The sequence below is a fragment of the Sapajus apella genome, unplaced genomic scaffold (genome assembly GCF_009761245.1).
Source record: "Sapajus apella isolate SASKATOON/1434 unplaced genomic scaffold, GSC_monkey_1.0 scaffold31, whole genome shotgun sequence".
Taxonomy (NCBI): Eukaryota; Metazoa; Chordata; class Mammalia; order Primates; family Cebidae; genus Sapajus; species Sapajus apella.
The window spans coordinates 2910523-2938407 of record NW_022436971.1 but is presented as its reverse complement, the minus strand read 5'-3'; positions in this window follow the sequence as shown (position 1 = coordinate 2938407).

Sequence of the window (27885 nt, the reverse complement as noted above, 5' to 3'; positions counted from 1 at the left end):
TGTGCAAGAATTGCTAGTGTGTCTTGAAAATTGTGCTTACTTTTTGCCTCTTTGTAAAGATTTCCTTGATTTTTTATATCTCTATTCCCAGGTGAAATCTAACATGCTTTACTTGGGGCCTCCAATGAAGCCTGTAGAGATATTTATAATAGCTCCCGTTATTTCTCATTGTGCATATGTATAGATGTACATGTATATACATCATCCTTTATTAAACTTCTTGAGGTCACAGGCATATCATCATGTCCAATAATAGCATCTTATTCACCAGAACTACCTAATGCTTATTATATGCCAAGCACTGTGTTATGCATTTTGTATTTTATCTCCATACCTTAATAAAATTTTATAATTCTAATAATGTATGTTATTATTATTCTCAATTTAACAGATGACAAAACTGAGGTTCAAAGAAGTAACTCGCTCAAAGCCCAAAGTGAGTAAATGGCATAGCCAAGAACTGAAGACTGGTCTACTGATTCTAAGTATCTGGTCACCATACTGTCTCATTTTCTTTTCTAACACAGTAGCTGACACATAATAGGTGCTCAGTAGTTGTTAGAAAAACTAAATATGTGGCAATAAAACTAAGTGTTTATAACAGATGGAACATTACGTTGAAAATCAGAATGTAAAAATGTATCTACATGTTGATTGCAACCCAACTGAAATAATATGTGTATATTTGGCAAAACTGGATGGGCACCTAGCAACAGCAAAGGTCAATTTGTTAGAGAAACAGAATTATGGCAATTTTAAAATGTATTTGTCCCTTGCACAGTATTCTTTAATTGCTTACCAAGACTTTGTTCATGAGAAGTGGCTCAGTACTGTTCTACCATCAGAGCTCCTAAGAACTTCAAAATATTGACTGATTAGAGGAACGCAGAAGCCAGAGGTCCTAACTGGCCAGGTACCAGAATGTTCCTGTGGGAAACTCTATGTACATCAGCAGGACAAATGGGTATGCAGAAAGGAATAAAAATGTCGATTGTGATTGTCTTTTGTATTGCATTATCATCTATAAAGAGGACTTGCCCAAAATATTAATTCTATGTGAAAAATAAAAACCGGATCCTCTTGGTACCATTTCACAGAAGTGAATTCCAGATTAATATCTGCATGAACTCTCTACCTTTTAGAAAGAATGTACTGAAAGAGCATGAGAGAAAGATAAGAGAAAGGAGCAAGAGAAGAGAAAGAAAAGAAGGAAAGAAAAAAGGGAAAAACATTTTAGATTTAACAACACAAAAAAAGAGACACGTTAAAACAAATGAATCCATCCATTGGTTTTCTTACGAATCTTTCCCTGAAATTTTGCATTTCAGAAGTTGCTGTTGTTTAATTTCATCCTAGGAGCAGGAAAAATAATGATGCCTTTAACAGAAGCAGGAAATTAAGAGGAGGAGATATGGGGGGAAGGAATACAAGCCAGGAAAGGAGACTCAATAAATGTTTATGGATAGACCATTAAACGAAAGAGTCTTATTTGTTGAGTTTCAGTTTCCAACAGGACATTTTTCATGGCCTGCCAAAATTAGGCACACCTCCTCTCAAGGAGCAAGACTGCATTTCAGTTAATTCCCTAATTCAATGAGATAGAAATTTCAAGTCAGCAAGAAACAGACAGGTTATACAATTTCTTTAGTTTTTTTGTTTGTTTGTTTGTTTGTTCCCAATCAAATGCACGGCCAAAAAACACCAGGATTTACCTGTGCTGATCTTGCCATCTGCCTAAGTGTGACTGATGACGGGAATTCCTCAATTGTCCAAGTAGACCTGGGCTCTCTAGTTCAAATCATGTTGGGTTCAGATGAGGAATTTGCCTGCAAGAGAGCTGGACCAGTCTGAGCAAATTCATGACACTACCTTATATGAAGGGAGTGTCTGACCACTCCAACTGCTTCCCTCAGAGTAGAAAGGTGAGTGCATTGTACCCAGTGATTGCTTGGGACCCCAAAGTTTAAAATTCTTTATATGTTAAAGGAAAATATGCACACTAAGCATGCACGACTTCTAAGCAAAGAAAAAATTTAAGCAAGAAATTTGGAATCATGTAATCCTTGTAGCAAACGTTCAACTTTGTGAAAGAGATCTCTTTATCTGTGGGGAAGGGCACACAGAGCTCTGCATTACTGTTTAGAAACAACAGATGACATTCACATACTGTAATTCCATTTGCTTCCATGAGCAGGAAAAACTTGTTTTATGGGAGTCTCAGGGCCTCAGCTCATTAGTGGATTTTTCTGGAAGTGAACGGGAAGGATGGGAAGGCTAGAACTTGAGAGGTTAGATTGGGTGGGGGTAGATTAAGGATGCCTGAGGCTACCCTGGCACTGAGGCCCTGTTGAAAGACGACCACATACACCCCTTTGCAAGTCTAACCTTTTCTTACCGAGGCCGACCCCCTACTCCCATTTGCCAGCACAACCACCTCATCTTTTCTCTACTTTTATAAGTCAACAAGAAAAATAACATTCCCTAAATAAGAGATTTCATTTCTCATCAAAACACAAACTTCTTTTATGTAGCTACACATAAGCTTCCTTACTGAAGCACCAAATTCAAAAGCAGCTATAAGTAAAAAGAATTTGCTCTTATCATAAATAAAAGATTGTATATGTGAACTTATTTGCAGTAAAGCCTTACAATAAAAATATAATTTATATCCTAGTTTCTCCTGTGTATTTTATGTAATATCCTAGTAAAATATTTCCATTTTACAGCATGTACCTATTAAAACCATTCCTTATAAAACTGTCGGCATAAAATAAAATACAAAAATTTGGAAGAAAAAGCAGAGGAAAAGAAAATATATCAAGAAGAGGTGATGAAAGGCAACTGAAAGATCCTTGTGGAAATCCTCCCAGTGAGATATAAATAACAGTAATAAAGAGGCAGTGAATAGTGCTGATAATTAACAAGGATATTTTAAGGTGAGAAATACTTAAATCCTTCTTAGAATGTCATTTTTCTCTATGCTAAAAAGGAATTCTATAGCAATAAAATTTGGAGACAGGACCCTACTCCTGAGGTGGAATGACTTTACAAAGTTAGGTCAATTAAAGTGTTCTAGAAATGGCAAATATTGTCTGTAAAAACGTTGCCTGACATTTGATTGGCATTTGCTCTCTGGTGTACAGATGCTCCTCCCACCTGTAGGTGGAGCTGTAGCCTGTTAGCCAAGGACCCCTTAAAATCCCTAATTAAATCTGTCATTCTCTGTTATGGTCGTAACTATTTTTAAGTGATTTCAAATTTAGAGAAAAAAAAAAATACAAGAGGAACCAAAGAACTTCAGTTTCCCTTCTTTCAGATTCGCAACTGATAACGTTTTACCACATTCCCGCCTCGTGTGTGTGTGTGTGTGTGTGTGTGTGTGTGTAGATAGATGATAGATTGATTCATTGATTGATTGATTGATATAATAGATATAGATATATAGATAAATAGATTTGATTGTTTGGGAAGAAGTTGCAAATTTATCTAACCCTAAAACTTCAGTGTTTATTTTGGGTACTCTTTTACACAACTATAATAACATTATCAAGATCAGGAAAATATGTATCTAATCTATAGATTTTATTTAAAGGCTGTCAACTGTCCCAATAACAACTTTCATATTAAAAAATAAAAAATAAAGAACTAAAGAAAGGAGAAAAAATAAATTCTTGTCTCAGTTCCAATCCAGGATCACACACTGCATTCCACTGTCATGCCTCTTTGATCTTTCATCTAAAACATTACCTGAGCCTCTTTGTTTAGTCTAACCTTTACGCTTTGTGAAGAGCACAAGTCAGTTATTTTGTAGAATGACTTGATTTTGTCTGACGTTTCCTCAGAGTTCCATTCAGATTACACATTCTTGGCAGGAATACATAGAAGCAATATGTCTTTCTCAGTGTATTGTATCAGGAATCACATACTAATTTGTCCTAAAAATGGTAATAACTTTGATCTCTTGGTTAAAGTGATGATGACATTCATCATAAAATTGCTATTTCTCCTTTCTAATTAATAAGTGGACATATTTTGAGATTCAGTAAATATCCTGCTTCTCATCAAATTTTCACCCAATAGTTTCAGCATCTGTTGATGACTCTTGCCTAAATCAAAAATTACTGTGGTGGGAGCTGAATGAGAAGGAACAGCTTGCTACATGGAAGGGATGTACATGTACCTCTGGAGAATGAAATGGCTTAACTCTGCACTTGAAAAATAGAGCAGTATCTATTTTTACTACAGTCTATAGAAAGTAAAGACCAACAAAATTGTCCTAGTTAATGGGAGTAGATAGAAAATGAATCCATTTTCTGTGCATCAATAATTCTCGATGGAAGAGTGAGGTTTGTATCACTATCAAAAAGTTCAGAGGTTTAGACTGAGAAATAGTCTACCAGAGACATTTCTTTCAAGAAAAATTAACCTCCAGTTTAGAAAATGAAATGGCTGTTTTTCTCCTAAGTAATTGTTCTGTTTTTTATGGAAAAACACTTTGAATTACATAACAACCAAGTATTTTTTTTTCTTTTTCTTTTGAGAACACCTGCTAGGAAATTCAGAGCCTACACTGTGTCCAATTCACTGTGGTAGGTCCTTAGAATCTGTGTTCTTGGTCTCATTCCTGGACCATGCTATGTTTCCAGCTAGTTTTTCTTTCTTCTTTTACTCTGGCTTATTTATGTATCTTATCTTATTTTTGTAGCTAGACTGAAACCTTGTGGAGTAAGGTGGGCATATGAATGAATTAACAAAATATGCTTTCTTTGTTTCATCAGTTGCTCTATCTCAAATATTCAGAAATCTAATTTCTCATCAACTGGAGCTATCTTATGTTGTCCCACCTGACATGACATGGAAGAGGGTGGTAAAAGAACTCATAGGAAACTTTAAGTCAGTGTAATTGATAGATTCAGCAACTTCCTCGTTTCCAGGACTCTAACGTAAGGATTGAGTTTGGTTATTGTATGTCAAATGGAATGGGACTTTCCCAGTACAGGTAAAAGAACACTGGGCCAGGGGTCAGAAGGCTCATTCATGGTACAGTTCTACCTCTGCCATTAACCAGGTGTGTGACCTTGAATATGTTGGTTCAGCTCGCTGGGTTGCAGCATGTTGTCAGAGAGTGGACATAAAAGCAACTAAGCTGCCCATCTCGCTAAACTGTAGGAAAGTTCAGTATCACAGTGCTTCAAGAACTGCAGGATCCAAGGACTCCTTATCATCTCATCTTCTGGTAAAAGAATCACTCAGACATTTAGCAAGAGAACAAATGTACAAATAACTTAATTTCAAATAATGATAAATTCTACAAAAACTGGATAGAAGATTCAAAACTGATGGGGGGGGGGGCGGCATGCCTTATTTTAGATAGGAGTACCAGTGAAGCCCTCTGTAAGGAGTAGATATTTCATCAGAGACCCAAATAATATGAAAGAGAAAGCTATGCAATGAGATGAAAGTCTGGGAAGTTGCGACACAAGCCCAGGGGCAGGAACCAACTCAAGTACCAGCCAGAGGCTACTCGCCTGTTTGCACCTGTGCAGGGTAGAGGTGAGTAGGGAGAGGGCAGGTGCAGCTTTTGGAAGCCAATCCCTCTGCAGCCTCCCCATTGAAAGCATAGGCTCTGAACATCTACAAACCTCAGTGCACCTCCTGGCTCTGCTCCTTGCCCATCTTGGTGCAGGTACTTAACCTCTCAGTGTTGAGGTTTTCTCATACATAAAACAGGAGTCATAATAACAGCCATGATGTTAAAAAACGGTTGTGAGAATTAAGTAGAATAATGTGTAGCACTGTGCCTGGCACAGGTAAGCTCTCAAGAAGCATTAGCTATTATTATCTGATCTACTGTGACTTCTACGTCACTTGAACATCCGTGGCCCTCGTAGAATAAACTGCACAACTCAGGGTTCAGGAATAGGTTATACAACTTTTCTATAAAGATAAGCAGGAAACTCCCCAAAGGTAGGGAACATGTCTGCCTTGGTCCCCTGGCACCTAACAGTGAAATGCACATAGTAGGTGCCCAATAAGATACCTAACCTGAGTAAGTATTTGTGAAAGGTGATTTCTGATAGTTGTAACAAGCCAGGCACAAAATACAGGCAGTAAATCACACTCCCTACACCCAACTCTATAAAATTCACAATGAGCACAATTTGTTTTTAAACTGAAGCTATGTGAAATGTTTTTAGATCACACTAACATATTCAGATGCATGCTCACCTTAAGTAACGTGTTGTCTCGGGAGTAGTCCCTGGATCTGCCATAGTAGCTGATTTTTATCAACAATTAGGAAAAGAGGCATTTGTTTGATTATGCACCCAATTTCTGAACAAGCAGCTCCTCAGCCAACCGTTGCAAATACCTCCCCCCTACCACCAGTGTTTCCAAGTTCAGACTTCTCATTCTGATCATGCTAGGAATGTAATCAAGGCCCTCTGTGGAGATAAGTTAATTATCTCCTTAGGCTATGAACAAACACATGGGTTTGGTTTCTGACCATGTTGCCTAATGAGAGGACACCCCAGAGGAGCCGAGAGCCTGTCAGCTACCACCCCAAGGCCCTTCACGGCATCTGGGAGCCATGGCCCAAAGTGATTCTGGCCCCTGTCCCAAGTTCTGCACTACACCTGCTTCTGGTGATGTAGTGCTGGACACAGAACTTGGCTGGCCCTGTGCTCGTTCTACCCGGGCCAGCCCAGCCAGGCCCTGTGTTGCTGAGGTTGGGCTCCTGGAGCTCACCTGGCACCTCCTGCAGCTGAGGACAACTCCCAGCATAGGATGTCCCTCTGGAAAGCTGATCTGGCTCCGCTGAGCCGCCCAAGATAGATAAGAAAGGAAATCAGCTTTTCTGTCCTCCATCACCAGGCTGCCAGGGACAGCAGGACCCAAAGACTCCAACAGAAATCACCTGCCTATCTCCGTGTTTTAAACTTCTGCTTTAATCCAGCTCAGAGTGGGATTAGCTGCCTCAGAGGCTGCTAATTGCCAGATGGCCGCTGATAGTCAACTGCAGAAGCGTGTGTGTTAGAGTCTGTCACGGGGTCTTAGGAAGTCAGAACTGAGAGGGATCTTAGAGAGCCCAGCTAACCCTTCATTTTCTCATTATGGCAATAGGCAAACTGAGGCCCAGAGGGGCAAGGCGGCTTGCTCTTGGATACGCAGTGAGTTTACAGCGTGTGCCTGTGGGTTGCGCTTGCATTAGGAAGAGAAAAAAAAGGGCATTCACAGACCTCAATATACCCCTAGGGAGAGGCAGAAGCAAGAGGAAGGAGAGCTGATTTATTGAGTACCTCTTACATTCCAGACTTGATGTCAGCTGTTTTCATGGGTAATACCTGGGTCCTAGCCCTCAATCTGACAGGGAAAGTGATCTTGAGTAAAGCACTTCCCCTCTGGGCAGGGGGCTGGGGAATTCTTAGTACCTTATATGCAGATTGAGAAGAGTAGACTGAATCATCTTCAAAGCAGTGGCTCTCTTTAATGTGCACCATAATCTTTTGGAGGACTTGTCAAAAGGCAGATTGCTGGGCCCCAACCTGTTTCTGATTCAGTAGGTGTGGATTAGGACCTAAGAATTTAAATTTCAAATAAGCTTCCAAGAGATGCTGATGCTATCCAGCCATGGGCCACACTTAAAGGTGTATTGTCCTAAGCTGCAGCCACCAACTCTAAACAGCATGAGTGGGTCCATGAACAAGAAACATACACTAACACAAACACACACGAGCACACAAACACCTTTTTTAAAAAAGTAATCAAACAACCCGAACTAGTAAATTCATTCCCATGACTCCAAGCCTTTGTTTTCTTAAATTCTTAAAACAGCTCCAACATTAACATATTGCAACCCAAATATGAACTCAACTTTTTGTCCTGTACCTCACTTTCTTTTCTTGGAGAAACATCAAGCACCATCTTACACTCAAGGAGCTTACAAGTCTGAATGAGAGGAGTTCACTCACACAGTCCTACTCAGAATGAGATCATAATGGCATCCCAGGAAAGCATCTGAAGCGCCTTTAGCACCTGGTACATCCAGACATATGCTATATCCCCCATGAGGACCATAACCAGTGAGTGTACCACTGAGATAAAGGCAGGCCAGAGGTACTCACCATCATTCCTGCTGTGTATCCAGAGATGCACACACCTGAAATTCCCACCCTGAACATGGCCAACCTGCTAGATCTGCAGATTGTTTCCAGGAAACTTCTCAAACATGCATCAACCCAAATAAAATGGGAGAAAATACATAAATACTGAAAAAGCCTGGGAAAATACCTGGAGTCCTCTGAGGAGAGTTTGACTCTTAATAAACTGTACTTGTCTTGCTTTGAGTAAAATTTTATATACTAGAAACTTCATCCCTAAGTTCATATGTTGATTGGAGGTGGAGCCTTGGGGAGATAATTAGGATTAGATAAGGTCATCAGAGTAGGTCCCCCATGATGGGACTGGTGGCTTTATAAGAAGAGGAAGAGAAAACTGAGCTCACACAGGCTCTCGCTGTGTGGCCATGTGATGTCTTTGCTACGCTGTAACACAGTAAGAAGTCCCTCCTCAGAGGTAGCCCCTTGACCTTGACTTCTTAGCCTCCAAAACTGTAAAGAATATATTTCTTTTTAAATAAATTAACCAGTCTGTGGTATTCTGCTATAGCAACAGAAAATGGACTAAGAAAGTACTTGTGAGCCAAATATCCAAGATCAAAGCTACCTTGGAAGGGTCTTATGGATCGTGCAGAGAAAAAAACGGACAGAAAGGAAACTTGGGGTAAGGAAGCTAGAGAGACTCGAAGGGGCTCTGCCTCTCTGTTAGGATGTGTGGTGACTCAAGCTCAGGAATGGTTGACATTGGTAACGTTTTTAGCTTCTGGCCCTATCAGCAGGTCGGCTATCATTGCAGACAGAGTAAGTGATGTGGCCAAGGATACCACAGGTGAGGAGATAAGATGAAAGATGAAAAGACACCTTTCCCAAATCCCTATGAGGCACTCAAGGTGCTTGATCTAGGGCTAGAGCCAAGGTCTCTTGACCAGAATGTGAACAAATGTTTGTCTGTCTCTCCAGCTCTTTCCTTCCTACCTTTCTAGGTAAGCACTGAAAGAATTTATGCTAAAAAGTAGTTGTATATAATTGTTATAAATGTAGTCACAAAACAGAATTACAAACGTCATAATCCTTCTGGGAGAATATACATAATACAAAAAAAATCAATTTAATAACATGAAACTTAGCAAAAAGTGATAATTTATCAACATGCACTCCAGGGCAGAGATAGAGGATCAAGTGCAGGAAAACAGAGAGAGTGGGAAAGAAAAGTAGCAATAGGCATCTGAGATAGTAGAGAGTTCTGGATCATTGGCATTTATAATAAACGGTATATAAAGTTTCACTATAATTTAATCATTAATAGAACTTAAAAGGGTTTATATTTCATAGCAATTTTCAGAAATAAAATCAGAAAATATGGGTCACATAGAAGAAAAATACAGCAAAATAACCACCCCCCCCAAAAAAAGAAGCCATAAAGAAGACAAAACAGAAAAACAAGATAGCAGAATTAAGAGAAATCATGCTTTCCCTAAAGACAAACCAAAGCCAAGAAAAAGAAAATCAAAGGCATTACACAATGCTATGAATATATTTAACACCTCTGAAATGTATGCTTAAAAATTAAGATGACAAAGAGGCAAGACATTTTGCCCTGGAGTGATGGGAACGTTGTGCACTTACGTGGAGACAAGACTGCATAACATGGTGGATGTGCTAAATGCCACTGAATTGTTCGCTTTAAAATGATCGATTTTATGTTCTGTGAATTTCATCTCAATACATTATTTTTAAAACACACACAGACACACACACACACACACACACACACACACACACACACACACCAAAACCACTGCTCTTTTGGTGATGGCCCATTGTGGCTTTATAACCTTTTCCTCCTTTTCACCTCTATTTGCCTTCTTGTCTTTCTCCTCCACTTTCTCATTCAGGCACCCACAGGGTGTTTCCTTTGAGTCCTTCCACCATTCTGGATGGACCCGAGATCCTGATCCAATACAGGGGACTTTGATTTCTTTACCTCAACTCCATCTTGATTGACCTTCTCTCTGCCCCAGCCACCCACGGCCATTGTCACTGATTGGACTTGTCATCACTAAAAGTGCCACACCTCCAAAAGTCACTAAGTCAAACACTGCACGCCACAGCTCTTGACATTTCAACTGTGAAAGGAGACAGTTCAGATCCAAGAAAAGCCTTTTGTTTGTTTGGATTTTTAATAGGAGAGAATACGATTTTGAAAAAAAAAAAAATCCAATGGAAAGAATTACAATCAAAGGAAGAGGATGAACACACAGGAAAGAAAAGGGAAATCAATAGTGGCGACTTTTGAAGACGGCAGGAAGAGATGGGGTCAGAAGAAAGGGTGGAGACACTGGCCTTCAGAGTTCATTAAGCCTGCAGATTATAACTACACATCAAGCTTAGAGAACGAGACCAAAGCAGTACTCAGAAAAATTCGGAGACTCGATTTTATCACTTCAACAAGAAATGAAATAAACTAAGCATCTAGCTTAAGATGTCAGAAAAAGAGCACAATATTATGAGGATATTGCTTTTAAAAATAAAGATATTACGAATGAATTATTCTTAATAAAATCTCCTCCAGAAATGAATAAATTATTTTAAGAGTTGACTTTTTAAGAAACAGGAAAATATACAGTTGATATAATTAAGAAAAAAAGTGATTTAATCACATTTAAATCATTTAAAATAAATATGAAGTTTACATTTTAGAAATTAAATAAGTATTATTTCTACCATACTAATAAATCTGATAATTGCTATGAAATGAAAGTTTCTAGAACATCTATAAATTACCACAATTGACTCAAGAATTAACCAAAGTAGCTCATTAATCACAGAAAACCTGAAAGAGTTGCCACAGAATATATGCCTGTACATATATATACGTGTGTGTATATATAGTATGTATTATATATACACATATTAGGATTCTCAAATGAAACACCAATTTTATATATATATAAATCTTTACATATATAAACGTTATTTTATATAATGATCAATCTTTCTATATATCTGTGTGAATATAGAATTTAAAAGGGTTTATATTCCATAGAAATTTTGGAATGTATAAAAATGTATATTCCATATACATACAGATATATAGAAAGATTTATTATATGGGATTGGCTCATGTGATTATGTAGGCTGAGAAGTCCCATGAAGCCTTGTTTCTAAGCTAGAGGCCCAGGAAAGCTGGTACTATAGGTCCAGTCCAAGCTCAAAGGCCTGTGAATCAGGAAAGCCAATGGTTTAAGTTCCAATACGAGTCTGAAGCCTGGAGAATTGTGGAACTGATAATGTGCCTCCCAGACCAAATCTGAAGGCCCAACAGCACCAATATCTGAGGGCAGGAGAAGACGGATGGTCCAGCTCATCCTCTTCTGCCTTTTCCTTCTGTTCAACTCCTCAATGGATGGCATGATGCCCACCCACATTGGTGAGGACAATCTGCTGTACTCGGTCTACCTATTCAAACGCTAATCTCGTCTGGAAACACCCTCACAGGCACCTCCAGAAATAACATTTTACCAGCTGAGCATCCTTAGCTCAGTCAAGTTGATGCGTAAAATCAATCATCATAATATATATTTGACCTGTATATGTGTGTATCCATATCGTTATCAATATCTGTATCTTTTTTTTTTGGTACAGAGTCTCACTTCATCGCCCAGGCTGGAGTGCAGCGGCACGATCACAGCTCACTGCGGCCTTGACCACTCAAACTCAAGCCATACTCCTATCTCTGCTTCCCAAGTAGCTGGAACCACAGGCAAGTGCCACCACACCCGGCTATGCTTTTTGTTTTTGTTGTTGTTGTAGAGATGGAGCCTCCTTATGTTTCTCAGGCTGGATGTATCTTTTTTTAAGCCAGCTGTACCCAGGTGAAACTTTCATGTTCTCAGGGGAAAGAGAATCCCACTGCTACCCACATTTGCAATTCCTTATTTACAATTCTAAAATCTCAAACACTCTTTTATCACAAAACATTTAAAGGCAAAATCTGACTAGAACTCATTTAACAGCAAAATTTGACCTGAGTTTATTTGAAGCTACGTATATGGCCTTTACTTATTGTTACATATTATACTTTGAAATATTAATGTACTTTATTATGCACTCTTGACACAGACCTCACTGGGCAAGATATGTGTTATACAGTTTATGTATATATGTATATGCTTATATGTATTATATGTATAGAACATGCTATTACCTTCCTAAAAACCCAAATGTTCTGATTTTGGAAACATATCTCAATCCAATAGGCCTTGTCAGCCTACATAAACTGTTACAGAGCATAGAAAAAGACGAAAAGTTTGTTAACTACTTTTAAGAAGTTAGCATAACCCTGATCTAAAATTTGGCAAAAGGGTTTAATCCAAAAAGAAAACTTCAGTGTGATTTGATCATAGAAGCAAAAAGTTTAAATAAGATGTGCTTTTCACTTTCCATCCTGAGGACAAAAAATATGATCACCGTATGGGCTGGTGTCTCCTCAAAATTTCAACAGTGCTAATGTCCAGTACCTCAGAACGTGAGTGTATTTAGAGACTGAGTCTTTAAAGAGGTATTCAGTCAAAATGAGGTCATTAAGGTGAGTCCTAATGCAATGTGACTGGTGTCCTTATAACAAAAGGACATGTGGACCTAGGCACAGAGGAAAGCCCACGTGAGGACATAGTGAGAAGGCAGTTGTATTAGTCCCTTTTCATACTGCTGTAAGGAACTCCCCAAGATGAGGTAATTTATAAAAGAAAGAGGTTTAACTGACTCACAGTTCAGCATGGCTGGGGAGGCCTCAGGAAATTTACAACCACAGTGGAAGGCAAAGGAGAAGCAAGACACCTTCCTCACAAGGCAGCGGGAAGAAACGCCGAGGGAAAGGGGAAGAGCCCCTTATCAAACCACCAGATCTCGGGAGAACTCACTCACTATCACGAGACCCGCCGCTGTGATTCAATGACCTCCACCTGGTCTCTCCCTTCACACCTGGGGATTGTGAGGATTACAATTCAAGATGAGATTTGGGGAAAGATACAAAGCCTAACCATATCAGCAGTCATCTACAAACCACAGAGAGAGGGCTCGGAAGAAGTCAATCCTGCCAACATTTTAATCTCAGACTTCCAGTCTCCAGAGCTGTGAGGGAAAAAAAAGGCATTTCTGTTGTTTAAGACACCTGGTCTGTCACTTTGTTATGGCAGCGCCTAGAAAACTAAGACAATCACACTTTAACCTTCAAAATTAAAAAAAAAAAAAAAAAAAAAACTATTCTTACCCATCCCATCCCACTATCATAAAAACACCACTCTTCCTTCTCCCTGGACACCAACTTCGTGAAAAATCCAAAAATCCCAAGGACACTGAGTACAAATAGTGCTATTAGTTTTACAAGAAGAAAAAAGTTAGAAAATCTGATCAGTCATGGAACGCGTGCGCACACACACACACACACACACACACACGCACACACGCGCACACACACACACACACACACACACACACAGTGGCTCCATTGAAAGCATGTGACCCAGTATCAGGGATCATCTTTATCCATGGATCAAACCTCTCATTGGCCCAGACAACAGCACCAGGTGGTCCAGTGTGCAAGCATGGAGTGCTAGAGGCCAGTGCTATAGACGATCTCAGGACACATCATTCAATGTCTGAGCAACCAGTGCTGCTATTTGACTACTCAGCCCTTTCTCCATACACTGGGGCATTTTCCTTAAAACACTTGCACTGTGCCAAAATGACTGAGCCCAGGAGGTTCCAGCCTCAGGCACACACTCTGATCTGATACCTTGTCCCATTATCTATTTCCTGGCTCCCAGAAGAAAAAGTCCTTCCTTCACTCCACCCAAAGCCTGCCTATCCTGTCTAGAATTCTTTGTATTATTTTCATGGGGAAAATTTGACCTTGCAATAGCAAGCTCCATAACTAAGTATAAAATATTCTAGGAATGCAAAGAAAGTTCAATATTATGGGAAAACTGAAAACCTCAACCTTATATCACTAAGTCAAAGTGTAATAAAGTTATAAAAAGAAGAAGAAAAGGACCTTCAACCAAAGAAATAAGAAGGTACTATTATTTCCACTTAAGGATGAGATAACTCTAGATAAAGCATCAATTGATAAATGATTAGAAATATAATTTTTAATAATGTAAATCATTATTTAGAAATTAATGACTTCTTTCTATGCCAGTGTTAGCCAGTTAGAAAGTTGCAATGGGAAAAATAAATGCCACTTACATGTTCACAAAATATGTAATATACATAAGAATGAATTGCACACAAAATGTAAGACACCTATACAAACAAATCATTACAAGTGGCTTCAGCTGTGCCTTTGCCCACAATTTAGAAAAGAATGTAAGGTTTCTCTGCGATGAACACTGACCTGCACTCAGGTACATTTTTCACCCACGACTGGGCAGGTCACTACTCTCATCAGACTAACAGTTTTTAGTATTTAGTGGCTGTTGCCGTAATATCCAGCCTGGGTGACCATTTTCTGAAAGTAACATGTAACCTATAATAAAAGAACATCAAATTCACTGTTGCTCAGTGTTGAAAATGACACTTTTGACGAGGGGAAGAGAACAGCATCTTTCCTCCAGAGACTAAAATCTTCCTTTGGATCAAGCTGGACCGTCGGATACTCAGGAGGCTGCACTACATCATTTGTTCCTTCTTGGGGACTACCTTAAGGGGCTTCCCTTTGGTGCTGCAGTGGGCCTATGCTGAGGGACATTATAAGGGGTGACTTTATACTTGCAGCCACGTGTACCATTAAATGTCACGGCACACACAGTTCACCATAACACACTGTCTCCTTTTCCCTCGCCTTCATGGAGAACTTTTGTCTCTGGACTCAAAAGCAGAACTTCTTTGGTTCTTCTGAGTAACTTCTGCTTTTGTTGGTTTGAAGGCAATGCAATTCATGCAACCGATTCTCTTTCCTTCATCATTAGCTGCTAGAAAACTTAGGACCAAATATGCTGCACATTTCTGCCAAATATGGTGGGATTTACAGCATATAAGTTGAGTAAAGACCTTGTTTCTGGCCCCATCTTACATTTGGTATCCCTATATGTCTTTCATTTTAATCATTGTTTACTTATCTGAGCACTTAAAGCATGATACATCCATTAGACTGTGCACTGACTTCATGATTTGTCTTTTCCCCATCCCCTTAATTTTTGTATGTGTATCCTTCTCCTTTCCCAGATGACATTTCTCAGTGAGCTTGCAACACTTTTCCAGAGACAAGCACAGTCTCTGCTTCTACACTTCTGTTTGTCATCTGAACAGACACCACTTGCTTTTCATTATACTCATTTGAAAAATGCAACTCGTATGACTTTTAATTTTGACCAATAATGCAGATACTGAGAGACGTTTTGCCCTATGATTTATCAAGGGCAGTCATGCCTATGCTGAAGTTCAGTAAGGATGTGAAGACACTCCTTACTCAACAAACCTTGGCTGGCTTTATCTGGATGCTAACATAATGTCATTTAATATAGGAGGGTGTTCATATATGGTTTCTCTGAATCTTTAATAGTGCAGTTTTAAGAGACTAGAAAGGCAAGGCAGGGAGAGGTGGGTCCACGGCAGAAGGCCTCCTCTTTCTCTCATGTTTAGTGCAAACCTGAGAGACTCAGGGGTGTTTCCAGGACCTAGTGCCTTTGTGATTTTTTCTTGCCTGTTATTCTTGTCTGAGGCTTGGTACTTTCTCATTTTTCAGATGAAAGAGTATCTTTGGCCCTTGGGGAAAAAAAATAAAGGTCCCATAGAAACCCAGAGGGACAATTTACAAAGGCCCTGACTCATGGGAACTTTGTAGTGTTTTTCTACTCTAGACATGAGGACAGGAATCCCCAAGAACCATTTTTTCTTCTGGGCAAGGGCCCAGGGAACAGTTAGCTGTGGTAAGTCAGGGAGACATAAGGATTCAGGTTCAGAGAGGAGGGGTATCATTTCCTAAAGCTGAAAGTGATGAGGAAGCAGCAGATTTGGATGATGAGAATTTCTGTTTCGGATCTTTGTCATGTGAGGTGGAACCACCAAGTAAAGATGTATTCACGGGCATTCGGACCTGGAATTCTGAAAGGATGTGCAGCCCATAGACACAGACAGTAACAGCTATAAACCTCAAATCCAGCAGTATTTGTTGTTTTCCTCTAGCAAGTTACCTAGTTTTCATTTTCAAGAGCACACAGAGAATAAGTTTCAGATAACACACAGGAGGATTTCAGAGTAGCAGCACTGAATCCTTCATACAATGCATGTGACCAGGAATTCCAAAGTGTAATGTATCTTTTCTATTACTGCACGACCAATTATCTTAAATTCAGTGGCTTTAAAATGCACATATTTACCATCTCACAGTATTTGTGGGTCTGCTTAGCTGGATTTTCTTCTCAGAGTCTCATAAGGTGCAACCGAGGTGTCTGTCAGTCTGAGGTCTCATCCGGAAGCTTAACTGGGGAAGATTCTACCTCTGAGTTTGTTCTGGTTGATGGCAGAATCATTTTCCCCTGTGTTTTTGGACTGAGGGCCCCAGATTCTTGTTGGCTAATGGTTTGAGGCTACCCTCAGTAACTAGAAGCCCTCACCATTCATAGAGCCCCTTGTGGGCTTGCATCAAGCCAGCAAGGAGAGTTTCTAGTTAAATCTGCTAGCAAGAGTGAGACTCATAAAATGCAATATAATCCTGGAAGTGACAGCTCGTCCCCTTGCCATATTGTGTTGGTTGGAAGCAAGTCACAGGTCCTATCCACACTCAAGGGAAGGGACTGTACAGGATGTGAACAGGAGCTGGGGATCATGGAGGGTCACCTCATTGTTTGCATGTGGTCCATGGATGGGAGAGACATGGAAAAAATAATTAAAAAATCATCTCCAAGGAACAGGCACGGCAACATGAGGCACGAGTATATTATTCAACATATATGCTGGCATGGAAAGCCAGATAAGACATGCAAAAGATTAGGAGTTCTGGCAATGTGGTGAGGAAAATAAGTTTTTTACCGTACCCATTAATCACTAATCTGTTTTCTTGGTAAATAATTTCATCGGTACAACTCTGTTGGGATACTTCCTATCATCTATTTTAGACGTCTTAGGGTGAAAGAAGGAGACTCAAATAAACTAGCCTGACAATAATTCTCAAAATGCATTATCTGGGGTATTCTTAAAAGACTTTGTTGGCTTTGGATCTGAACATCCAGTGGGCACAGTGATTGGCCGAAGCATATTTTAGTTGATTGTTGTCCCTACTTTCAAAAAGAATGGAGTTGGTGAAATTCTGGAAAGGGGAAAGATCTAAAAGTATTTACAATTCAATAACCAAAGACCTATATGGAATATCAAATACACGCTAGGTGCTAAAAATCAGATCACAGATATCCAATTCATCAGTAGCCTCCACAATAAGATGTCTAACCACTAAACACATAAGGCTTTGGCCTCAGTTCTTCCTCCTGTGGCCTAACTCACCTCCCATCCCAGCATCTCCCCTGCAGGAGCTGGTGGAGACTCTTCAGAGCTGCCCAGGCGAGGGGGTTCTGCATTTTCATATCAACTTGTCTCCACCAAAATCATCTGCTCAGCAACACACACCTTGGGCACCAGGGACAGGACACTGATTGGGACGTGAAATTGGGTCTGGGGACATTTTCTCTTGACATCTCAGAATTAATCACTCTTCCAAAACAATAAAGACAAACATGCCCTATTTATCAGGAGCCCAGCTAGCATGGCTGCAAATATCTGTTTCAGTAATTCTGAGACTTCAAATATGTGTGATAGTGACTGAGGCCAGTCTACTTGAGAGACAGCTTCTGCAAAGCCAGATCCCATGAGGCAGGTGATGGTGAGAAGGGCCTATTGCCCCATCGCAAACCAGCAGAGGACATGCTGATTTCTATCTGACCAAAGAAACAGGCATGTAAGAAGCAGGTGGATTCTCTGTCGCAAACAAAGGGGACAGAAGCTGCAAGAAAAAGCTTTCAAGCCAGCCAGGGTGGAAGAGGTGGGATGTGGAGGACAGATAGCTACACATTTCATTTCAGGCTTTAAAGATGGACCTTTTAGATGTCCTTTCTTTTTGTTTTGTTTGTTTGTTTGTTTTCAATGCAGGGGTGTTTGGGGAAACCTGGTACCATTTTGCAAAAAAGTAAGTATGAGATATTTTTTAAAAGACAGCTCCAGGTCTAAACGCTAGCTTTGCCAATTATTCACTGCCCACCTTTAAAAAAAAACCACTCTTATCCTTTTAAATCTGTTTGCTCCTCTGCTTAGAAGGGAAAAATTTTAAAGTACTTAATCTCCCAGGGTTATTGCAATAGGAGCGCGTTGGGATCAGCACAGCGCAGAAGCATCCTCCGCTTTGCAGAACTGCAGGGCTAAAGCCAGGCTTGGTCCATCACACGCACTTAAACTCTCCCCATGCCTGGAAACTAAAGTCTATGATGAGAAAGGAACTGGGCCAAGTTCTTTCTACCAGGAAGTCTCAATATGGGTAATGCCTCCTCTCCATACCTGACAGGCAGGGGAGACACAGCTGAAAAGCACAAATGCCCACAGTCTTGCATGTGGTTGAGAAGCCTGATAGTTGTGGGTGGGGCTGAAGGGGAGAGAGCCAGGCCTAGAGCAAGGGCAGGACTGGCTGGGGCAACTTCTCTCCAATACCCTGAAAGGAGTCCCCAGACACAGCCATTGACTCCTCCAATTTAACCTACAGCTGCCCCTAGATCTGTGTGCTGCCTCTTGTCCTCTGCTGCTGGGCAGCAGAGTGGCCCATTATCTCAGGTGCTCAGACATGCTCCAGGGGAGAGAGATGGCAGAGGAGATGGGCACGGGGCTGGCCGAGGGCGCGCAGTCATTCCCATGCAGATCGCAGGTCTGCGCCTGTGTGTTGGTAAGGCCCCTCTCTCTGTGCCTCCAGAAACTTCATGGACATATTTGTTTACTCCATTTGCCAATATGCAGTTTGCATAATATTGAATCTGGAAAGGACACTGCATCCGCTGACAGGAGTTTTCCCAGCTGGAAAAAAGGAAAAAAAAAAAAAAGAATGAAAGAATCCAGCTTTACATTTGGGGGTAAAAATAAAGACACAAACAGCACGTGCCAGGTTGTCTGACGGATGGTTCGTGGCATGGGGAAGGCCACGTCTACGGTCAGCCATGCTCCCACATGCAAAATACTGTTGGATGGCTTTCTCATAAACACTCTTGGCAGCTCCAGGGATGGCTCTTTTGGTAAAAAGGATGTGCTGGGACAAAACATGGGCCTTCAGCCAAGATGCATTTCTTCCTATAAAACAGAAAATGTGCATGTCAGGATGTAAAGAGCAAAGCCTCTCCAAGAGTGGAGGTGCCCCCTCCTTAGCATCCGTGGAGGAGAAGAGAACAAGAATGAGCTGGGCTTTGACCTCAGATATCTGTCAGGGAGCAAAGAATGCATAGCAGCCCCTCTGCCCCGGGGCAGGAGGCTTTTCTATCAGGTCCCTTTTGCCAGCTTGCTTGTATTCTCAGATTGCCTAAATATCTAGCTGAAAATACCGCAGGGTACAATGAGGCCCTTCCAAACTGGTAAAAGCAAAGGCACAAAAGCACAAAAGCAAGGTCCGTGGAAGGAAGCCCACCAGGGACGTGCTCCACAGGCCCCAGGCAGCCCTTCTCCCGGACGCTCTCATCTCACTTAGACTAATAGCAGCCCCTTCTCATCACAGACCCCTTTTCCCCCGCTGCAGGCGCCAGTGAGCTGTGGAGACTTATGCCTTTTGCAAACATCACTCTACACACGATCCCCTGGGCCCTTCTATGCAGTCTGCAGTCCTTGGAGCGGCATCAGCATCCCCTGACAGTTGGTTAGATATGCAGTCTCAGGCCCGGCCCCAGACCTGTTGACTCAGGAGCTGCGGGTTCACAAGATGCTGGGGTGATTTGTATGCTTTCTAATGAGTTTATAGTGCATGCCTGTAATTGGACATGGATGCCTTCTTCAAGGTCCTGCATCTGAGGAGAAAGGATAGTCAGCAAGGCATGAAACAGGAAAATCCCTCCCACCCGCCCCACCCCAGGCTGCAGCCCTGGGCTTAGGTAAAAAGTACGTTGGACTGTAGACCCCAGGAACCCCAGACCCCAGGTATCCCAGCCACCCAATCTCTATAGTGAGGAAGCATCCACTCATAATCCCACCCGATCTTAAGACCTTCCCAGAAGAGGGCAGATCGTGGAAGAAAAATCCCGGATGATTTATGACCATACTTGGAAATTCAGATGAGGGAAAAAAAAAATCAGATCTGGGATACTTTATTGTGAATTTCTCAACCTTTAGCCAGAGTTTGGCTTTACCTCTTCTAAGGACAAAAGTTCAGGTCCTGTGCAGTCAGGGTGAAGTTTGAAATTAAAGATAGCTGTGTCCATTGCGGGGACATCTGCTGCCCAGGCCACACTGCAGGACGGCTGGCCTAGCATCAGAGTCTCCAGCCAGTACCTTGTCTTGGTTCTTTCTTTCTTTTTTTTTTTTTTAAGACTGGGTTTCACCATGTTGGTCAGGCTGGTCTTGAACTCCCGACCTCTGGTGATCCTCCCGCCTTGGCCTCCAAAGTGCTTGGATTACAGGCGTGAGCCACCACGCCCGGCCTGTCTTGGTTCTTTCATTGCTGTTGCTCTTGACTGTTCCCTGGAATCTGCAGAATTTATGAGCTCATTCCTGGGCAGATCACCAAGCTCTGCAGTTGACTCAGTGGCAAGTGCCCATCAGAAGCAAAGTAGCCCGGCACACTAGCAAGGCTTGCAAACCTGAAGCCTCCATTAACACTTAATGTGACGATGACAGAAGGGCCCATCACGACCCATGGGACAAAATTAAGTTGGTCATTAAGCACAACCATGTGCCCACAGTATTATTGTGGGAGAAGCATTTCCCCACAGGCTCTCCACCAGGACCTCGTCCATAAAAATTATAACCATCTCACTTTGTATAGTGGGCATGGCACCTGGAAATGCCTGTTCTGTGATTTTACCTGGTGCTCATGTAAAAGCAATGGGAACAGAATTGTGTTTACTACTGACATGACATATAAGTATTTTAGAGTTTGTTTGGCATCATACACATAGATTGTAGGATTGCAATTCTGGCCCACCACATGCATTTAACATTCATCATGCTTAGAAACTAAAGCCCAGGTTGAATAAATATCCAGAGGCAGTATTGCTGGATCATATGGTGATTCCATTTTTAATGCTGAGGAACCTCTGTACTGTTTTCCATAATGGCCGTAACCATTTGCACTCCCATCAACAGCGTACCAGGCTCCCTTTTCTATGCCTTCTTTTCCATTCTTTTTTTTTTTTTTTTTTTTTTTTTTTTTTTTTTTTTTTTTTTTTTAGTAATAGCCATCCTCATAGGCATGAAGAGATATCTCATTGTGGTTTATTATTTCTATTTCCCTGATCACTGATGCGTGTCTTTTTTGTTTTTTTCTTGAGACAGAGTCTTGTTCTGTCGCCATGCTAGAGTGCAGTGGCACGATCTCAGCTCACTGCTGCAACCTCCAACTCCTGGGTTCAAGTGATTCTCCTGCCCCAGCCTGCTGAGTAACTGGGACTACGGGCACCTGCCACCACACCTAGCTAATTTTTGTATTTTTAGTAGAGATGGAGTTTCACCATGTTGGCCAGGATCGTCTCTATCTCTTGACCTTGTGATCTGCCCGCCTCGGCCTCCCAAAGTGTTGGGATTACAGACGTGAGCCACTACGTCCAGCCCAGATGCATGTCTTTTTTGGAGAAATGTCTGTTGAGGTCCCTTGCCCATTCTTTAATGACTTATTTCATTTGGTTGGTTTTTTGCTATTGAGTTGTATGAGTTCCTTATATATATTGAATATTAACCCCTTATCGGATGTATAGTTTGCAAATATTTTCTGCCATTCTGTAGTTTTTTCATTTTGTCAATTGTTTCCTTGGCTGTACAGAAGCTTCCTAGTTTGACACAATTCTGCTTGTTTACTCTGACTCTTGTTGCTGTGTTTATGGTGTTACATCCAAAAGTATATTTCCAAGACCCCTGTCACAGAGCTTTTCTATGTTTTCTTCTAGAAGTTTTATGTTTTCGGGTCTTACATTTAAGTCTTTAATCCATTTTGAGTTTATTTTTGTGTATGGTATAAGGATCCAATTTCACTCTTTTGCATGTGGAGATCCAGTTTTCCCGACACTGTTTATTGAAGAAACAATTTTTTCTCCAGTTTATATTTTTGGTACTTTTGTTGAAAATCAGTTAACCTTACATGCGTAGGTTTATTTCTGGGCTCTTTATTTTGTACCATTGGTCTGTGTGTCTATATTTATGCCAGCACTATACAGTTTTGATTACTATAGCTCTGTAATATAATTTGAAATCTAGAAATATGAGGCCTCAGCTTGTTCTTGATATTTACTCAAAGAAATTTAAATCGGCATTAGAATCTCAAGGACATAATTACACTCCCAGGTTTACAGCAGCATTATTCACAATAGTCAAGAAATGGACACAAACTGAGTGTCCATTGATGGATAAATGGATATATAAAATGCAGTATATATATATATATATATATATATATATACACACACACACACACACACACACATATACAATAAAATAGTACTCCGTCTTACAAAAGAAGAAAATTCTGCCATTTGCAGTAACACGGGGGGACCTCTAGTACATTATGTGAAGCGAAATAAGCCAGGCACAGAAAGACAAATACTGCATGATCACACTTATATGTGGAATCTAAATTAGTCAAACATATAGAAGTAGTGGAGGGGTGGTTGCCAGGGGGCTTGGGGAGAGGAAATGGGAAATGGGGATAGGATGGTCAAAGGGTACCATTTCTGGAGATCTACTATACCAAATAGACCCTTATAATTCGTGACACTGTATTGTATTCTTTTTTTTCCCCACTCTTGTTGCTCAGACTGGAGTCCAATAGTGCAATCTCGGCTCACTGCAGCCTCTATCTCCCAGGTTCAAGCAATTCTCCTGCCTCAGCCTCCCGAGTAGCTGGGATTACAGGCGCACGCCACAACACCCGACTAATTTTGTATTTTTAGTAGAGACAGGGTTTCTCCATGTTGGTCAGGCTGGTCTCAAACTCTCAACCTCAGGTGATCCTCCTGCCTCAGCCTCCCAAAGTGCTGGGATCACAAGTGTGAGCCACCCGAGCTCAGCCAATCGTATTCTTAAAACTTGCTAAGTGGGTAAATCTTATGTTAAGTGTTCTTAACACAAATAGAAATAATAATAAAAACAAATGGGGCATGGAAGCCTTGGGAGGTGACAGGTATATCTATGGCCTTGAGGGTGGTGACAGTTTTATGGATGTACACTTATTCCCAAACTCATCAAGTTGTATACACTAAATATACATATAGTTCCTTACGTGTCAGTCATGCCACAATATAATAGTTTTAAAATAAAAAAAGAAGGGGACTTGGACAGGTAAATGGTGCCAGCTTTGTTTTGTTCTTAAGGGCACAACAGTCATAGGGTTACAGCTGTTTTAATTTTTTTTTTCAGGCAAAAATTATTAGAGCAGATTTCACTGTTTAAAGCTGTGAGGACTTGGTTATCATTTTTCCGTGTGTTCAGGTAGATCCAAATGACTTTCTAAAGAGAATCTTGGCCTTACCCACAGGTACATCCTGGCTTATCTCCAAAAGGAGATATAAGAGCTTTCTATTCAGGCAGGAGTTCTTGTAAGGTGACACAATTTTGACAAGAGTATGTTAATCTTACTCCCACCTTGGGTGACTGTTAAAACATAAGGCTCTACACCTCCCCACTTCCCTGCAACGGAGAATATTTGCACTCCTGCTAGTTGTCAGGGAACGTAACCTTGAACTTGGTGCCACTCAAACCTTTCAGTTCCTTTTGATTGAGAGGAATTGTGTTTAGGGAGTATTTCCCAACAGGGAATTGTATTAAAGTAATGCTAGCTGTTCTAACAGATAAATCCTGAATTCTCAGTTGCTTAACACAATAGAAGTTAGTTTCTTGTGTACATTACAGCCCAATTAAGGTTTTCAGGCTGTGTTTTCTTCCCCCAGTCCTCCAGGAGCACACGCTTCTTCTTTCCTGCAACTCCATCCTCCTGTAGGTCCTCATATCCTTTTCCTTCCAGACAGCAGATAGGGAAAGGGGTTTAGAGAGAGCACGTTTACTCTCCAACCACTTCTGCCCACATTCAGTCTTGAGGCCACACCCAGTTGCAATGAAGGCTGGGAAAAGCACTCATGGTAAGTGTCGAGGACAGAAGGAGACAGGCTTTGCTGAACTCACAGCAGTTCCTGCACTAGAAATGCATTGATCTAAATCAGTGAAACTGACCTCAAATTAAGCCAGTTCATTTGAGGGCTGAGTATCTGGGAAGCATTGTATGCTTCACAATAGCTATAAAATAGCTACAGCGATAAGCCCTCAGTCTAAACAGAGGCAGGAAAGGAAACTCTGGGTGCATAGAAGGGTAGGGAAGATCTTACACCAGTGTCCTGCTGAGGATTGCATCGAGACTGGTTGAGGTCTCTTTTCAAGGAGTTCAGAGGGCCTTCTCTCAGGCCTCTGAATCTAAAACAGTAACACCTTTACTCTGCTTCTGGCTCCTGCTTGTTTCTGTTTAGTCACACTGTGATTCGTGTAACCATTGTGCATAGTCACACTGTGATTCGTGTAACCATTGTGCGTCCCTCTTGGCCTAGGCTGTTGGGAAGCTTAGACTCAAATCAATACAGCCCATCTCTAGCCAATATGCGAGACCCTAAGGGATGCACTTTTGAACGCACTTCACACCTGACTCCATTCAGCTTTCCCATTCTTACTTCTCCTCTGCCTCGCATTTTGGAGTCTTTGATGTCATCTTGTCATCATCCAACTATCTTTGTAAACACATCTCTTCCATTCAAGGAATAAAATGAAATACAACCAAATAAATAAATAACAAATTAATAGGCAGAATTCAGGGGTAGTTATGATGCGGGAGGTACTAGAGAGAATTGGAGACACTTTCCATTTTCCTTCTCTTCTTGCCACAGTGTTGGCCTTATGGGTGTGGCTTGTTCATCGTGATCGCTCTTCGTGAGCAAGGCTCTTCTTTGGACTCCAGGCATCTGCTGCACACACAGGGTTAAGGTAGTCTTCAAGAAGACACTTTCCCAGCTCTCAGGATACCTGCAAACTCCAGGAGTATCCCTCTCCAATTTCTCAAGAGGATGGGAATCTTTGGCTTGCTCCTTGCTGCACAGGGTGGTAATGCCACTGGTGTATCTTCCCCCGTGTTTCTCCCTGTGTCTTCGTATCATGCTCACACCTCTGCTAACAAGCAGCTGTTCTAAAAGCCCTACCTTCAAGGTCCTTCTGGGCTCCATGGGCAGATTAGCCAAGGGGCACCATAGCCCACTGGTGAAGAGCAAGACTTAAAGAAGCATTGCTCAGCATGGCGACTACTAAGCACTTGAAATGAGACTAGTCTGAACTGACATGTGCTGTAAGTGTGAAATACACACTACTTTTGAAGATTTAGTAGGGAAGAATATATCACATTAATGGTTTTCAATATTGATTACATGTCAAAATGATAACGTTTTAGATTGGTTAGGGAAAACAAGTTATTAATTTCTGTTTCTTTTTAAAGTGTTTTTAATGTGGCTACTACGAAATTTTAAATTATGTACTGGGCTTGCCATTGGTGCCTTACATCTTATTTGTATTGCACAGTGTTGTTCTAGAGCCAGACTACTGGATCTGAATCTTAACCTTGGCTATGTGATAGCTGTGTGACTTTGGCTGAGTTATTTAAGCTCTCGGGTCTTCATTTCTCCTTTTTTTAAATGGAGGTTATAGTGGTTGTGAGGATTAAATAGTTAAATTTGTAAAGCAATTAGAACAATGACTAGTGCACATTAAATGCTAGGTAAGTGTCAAATAAAATATAAATTAGGAAGTGTCCTTCTTTCAGGACCCCTCCCTGGGGCATTCCAGGGCCTGAGACCCCCTCCCATCCCTGTATGAGTGCTGAGTGCGTCCAGGAGAAAGCACCTCTGTGGGCTGAGAAGACAGGAAACAGAGCTGTGAAAGTAAGAGTAGACCCATCCCTGTAGATGCAGAAGTGATCGCCCACGGCAATTCCAATCAGAAGCAGGAAATTAATTAACAAGGAGAAGACTTGGGTCAGGAATGGATAACCAGGTGCTAACACGGTAGAAGTTGTGAGCTCGGAAAGTTATCAGTGTAGACCAAGGAAGAAGTTGCCTGTGGAAACTTGCCCCTGAATGCTACAGCCCCACACCCCTCACCCTGCCCTTGGCTGAGCTGACCACGGTCCTCATTTGAGTTCCTTCTAGCTCTGTCCCTAGCCATTCTTCTAGATAAACTTTCCCTCAACTGCCCAAGTTTTATTCACCTGTACATTTATCATGTGGTTGGTAGGAAATAATTACTTTCTCACTGGAGGATACTTACTTACCTGAGGTCACTTTTTTTTCAGTGTTTTACAAACAGGTGGAAGGGTTGAGCCTCCATCATGCCACAGTCCATTTTCCATCATTATCACTTCTTGGCTTTAAGATGAGTGCTTTATTCTGATTAGACATCCAAAGCGAAAGATAAATAATCCTGAGAAGTCACTGCTTCAGACGTGATCACCTAACACCTGGGCAGGAGTTAGGAAGACTAGAATTAGTGGGGAAGGGACCAGATACCAACAGGCACCAAAGATTATGTGGCATTTACCCTCCTTCTTAGGAGAAGGCCTTCACAGGTCTACCCCACTGCCTTCAGCTCCACCTCGACCATCTCCCCAGACATTCAGTGAGCATGATGTGCTAGAGATGGACACACTCCAATCCATTTGAAGCAGGCTCTGTCCCCACTCCTACCTAACAAAAGCAGAAAAAGCTTACAGCCTGAGAAATTGGGCTCTAAGCTCTTATATCAATATCCCCAGGCACCTACGCGTGTACCTTTTCCCTCCTCCTGCCCAAGTTATAGCTTGGCAGCGACGATCCTCAGGTATGGTACAAAGATATTCATGTCTCTGGCCTTGTATTTCTTTTGCTCTCAGATGGGAATAGTAACTCATGCTATGTCATAGTTTTATCACAAAGTGCTAATAAAACAACATGCATGAAAGTGCTTTGACATAGTGCTTTGACATCAATGAGGTTCAAAGGACAAAGAATAAACCTGCAGTGTCCCTTATGTTTTGAGACTGTGTAATTAGCATTTAAGAAAACCCTGCCTGACCTGCTTTTCCACGTCTCCCAGTGAGACACTGCAATATTCTCTTTATCACTTGTAATTTTAAATTGTCAACTGGGCCACAGTTCTCAAGGTCACCTTGGTGGCCTTCTTCTGGCACCTCTCATGTGTAATTTTCTCAGACCCTCCTCGTGCAGTAACCCAGACAGTCTCATCTTACCTCCCACGTCACACTTTACTTCCCGGTAGCAGGACTTGAATCTGATTTGCTCCGATGCTTGCCTTCCCTCCTGACCAACAGTGCCTAGCACAGTGCTATGGATAGAAAACACTAACAAATACTTCCTGGAGAAAAGAGCAACATAGTCCCCAAAGAAAAAATAACCTCTTCTGCATCTTTGGCTATGGTTTAAAAAGTATGAGGTAGTCTCTTACACAGTCGCGCACGCAAACACACACACACACACACACACACACACACACACACACACACACACACACACACACACAC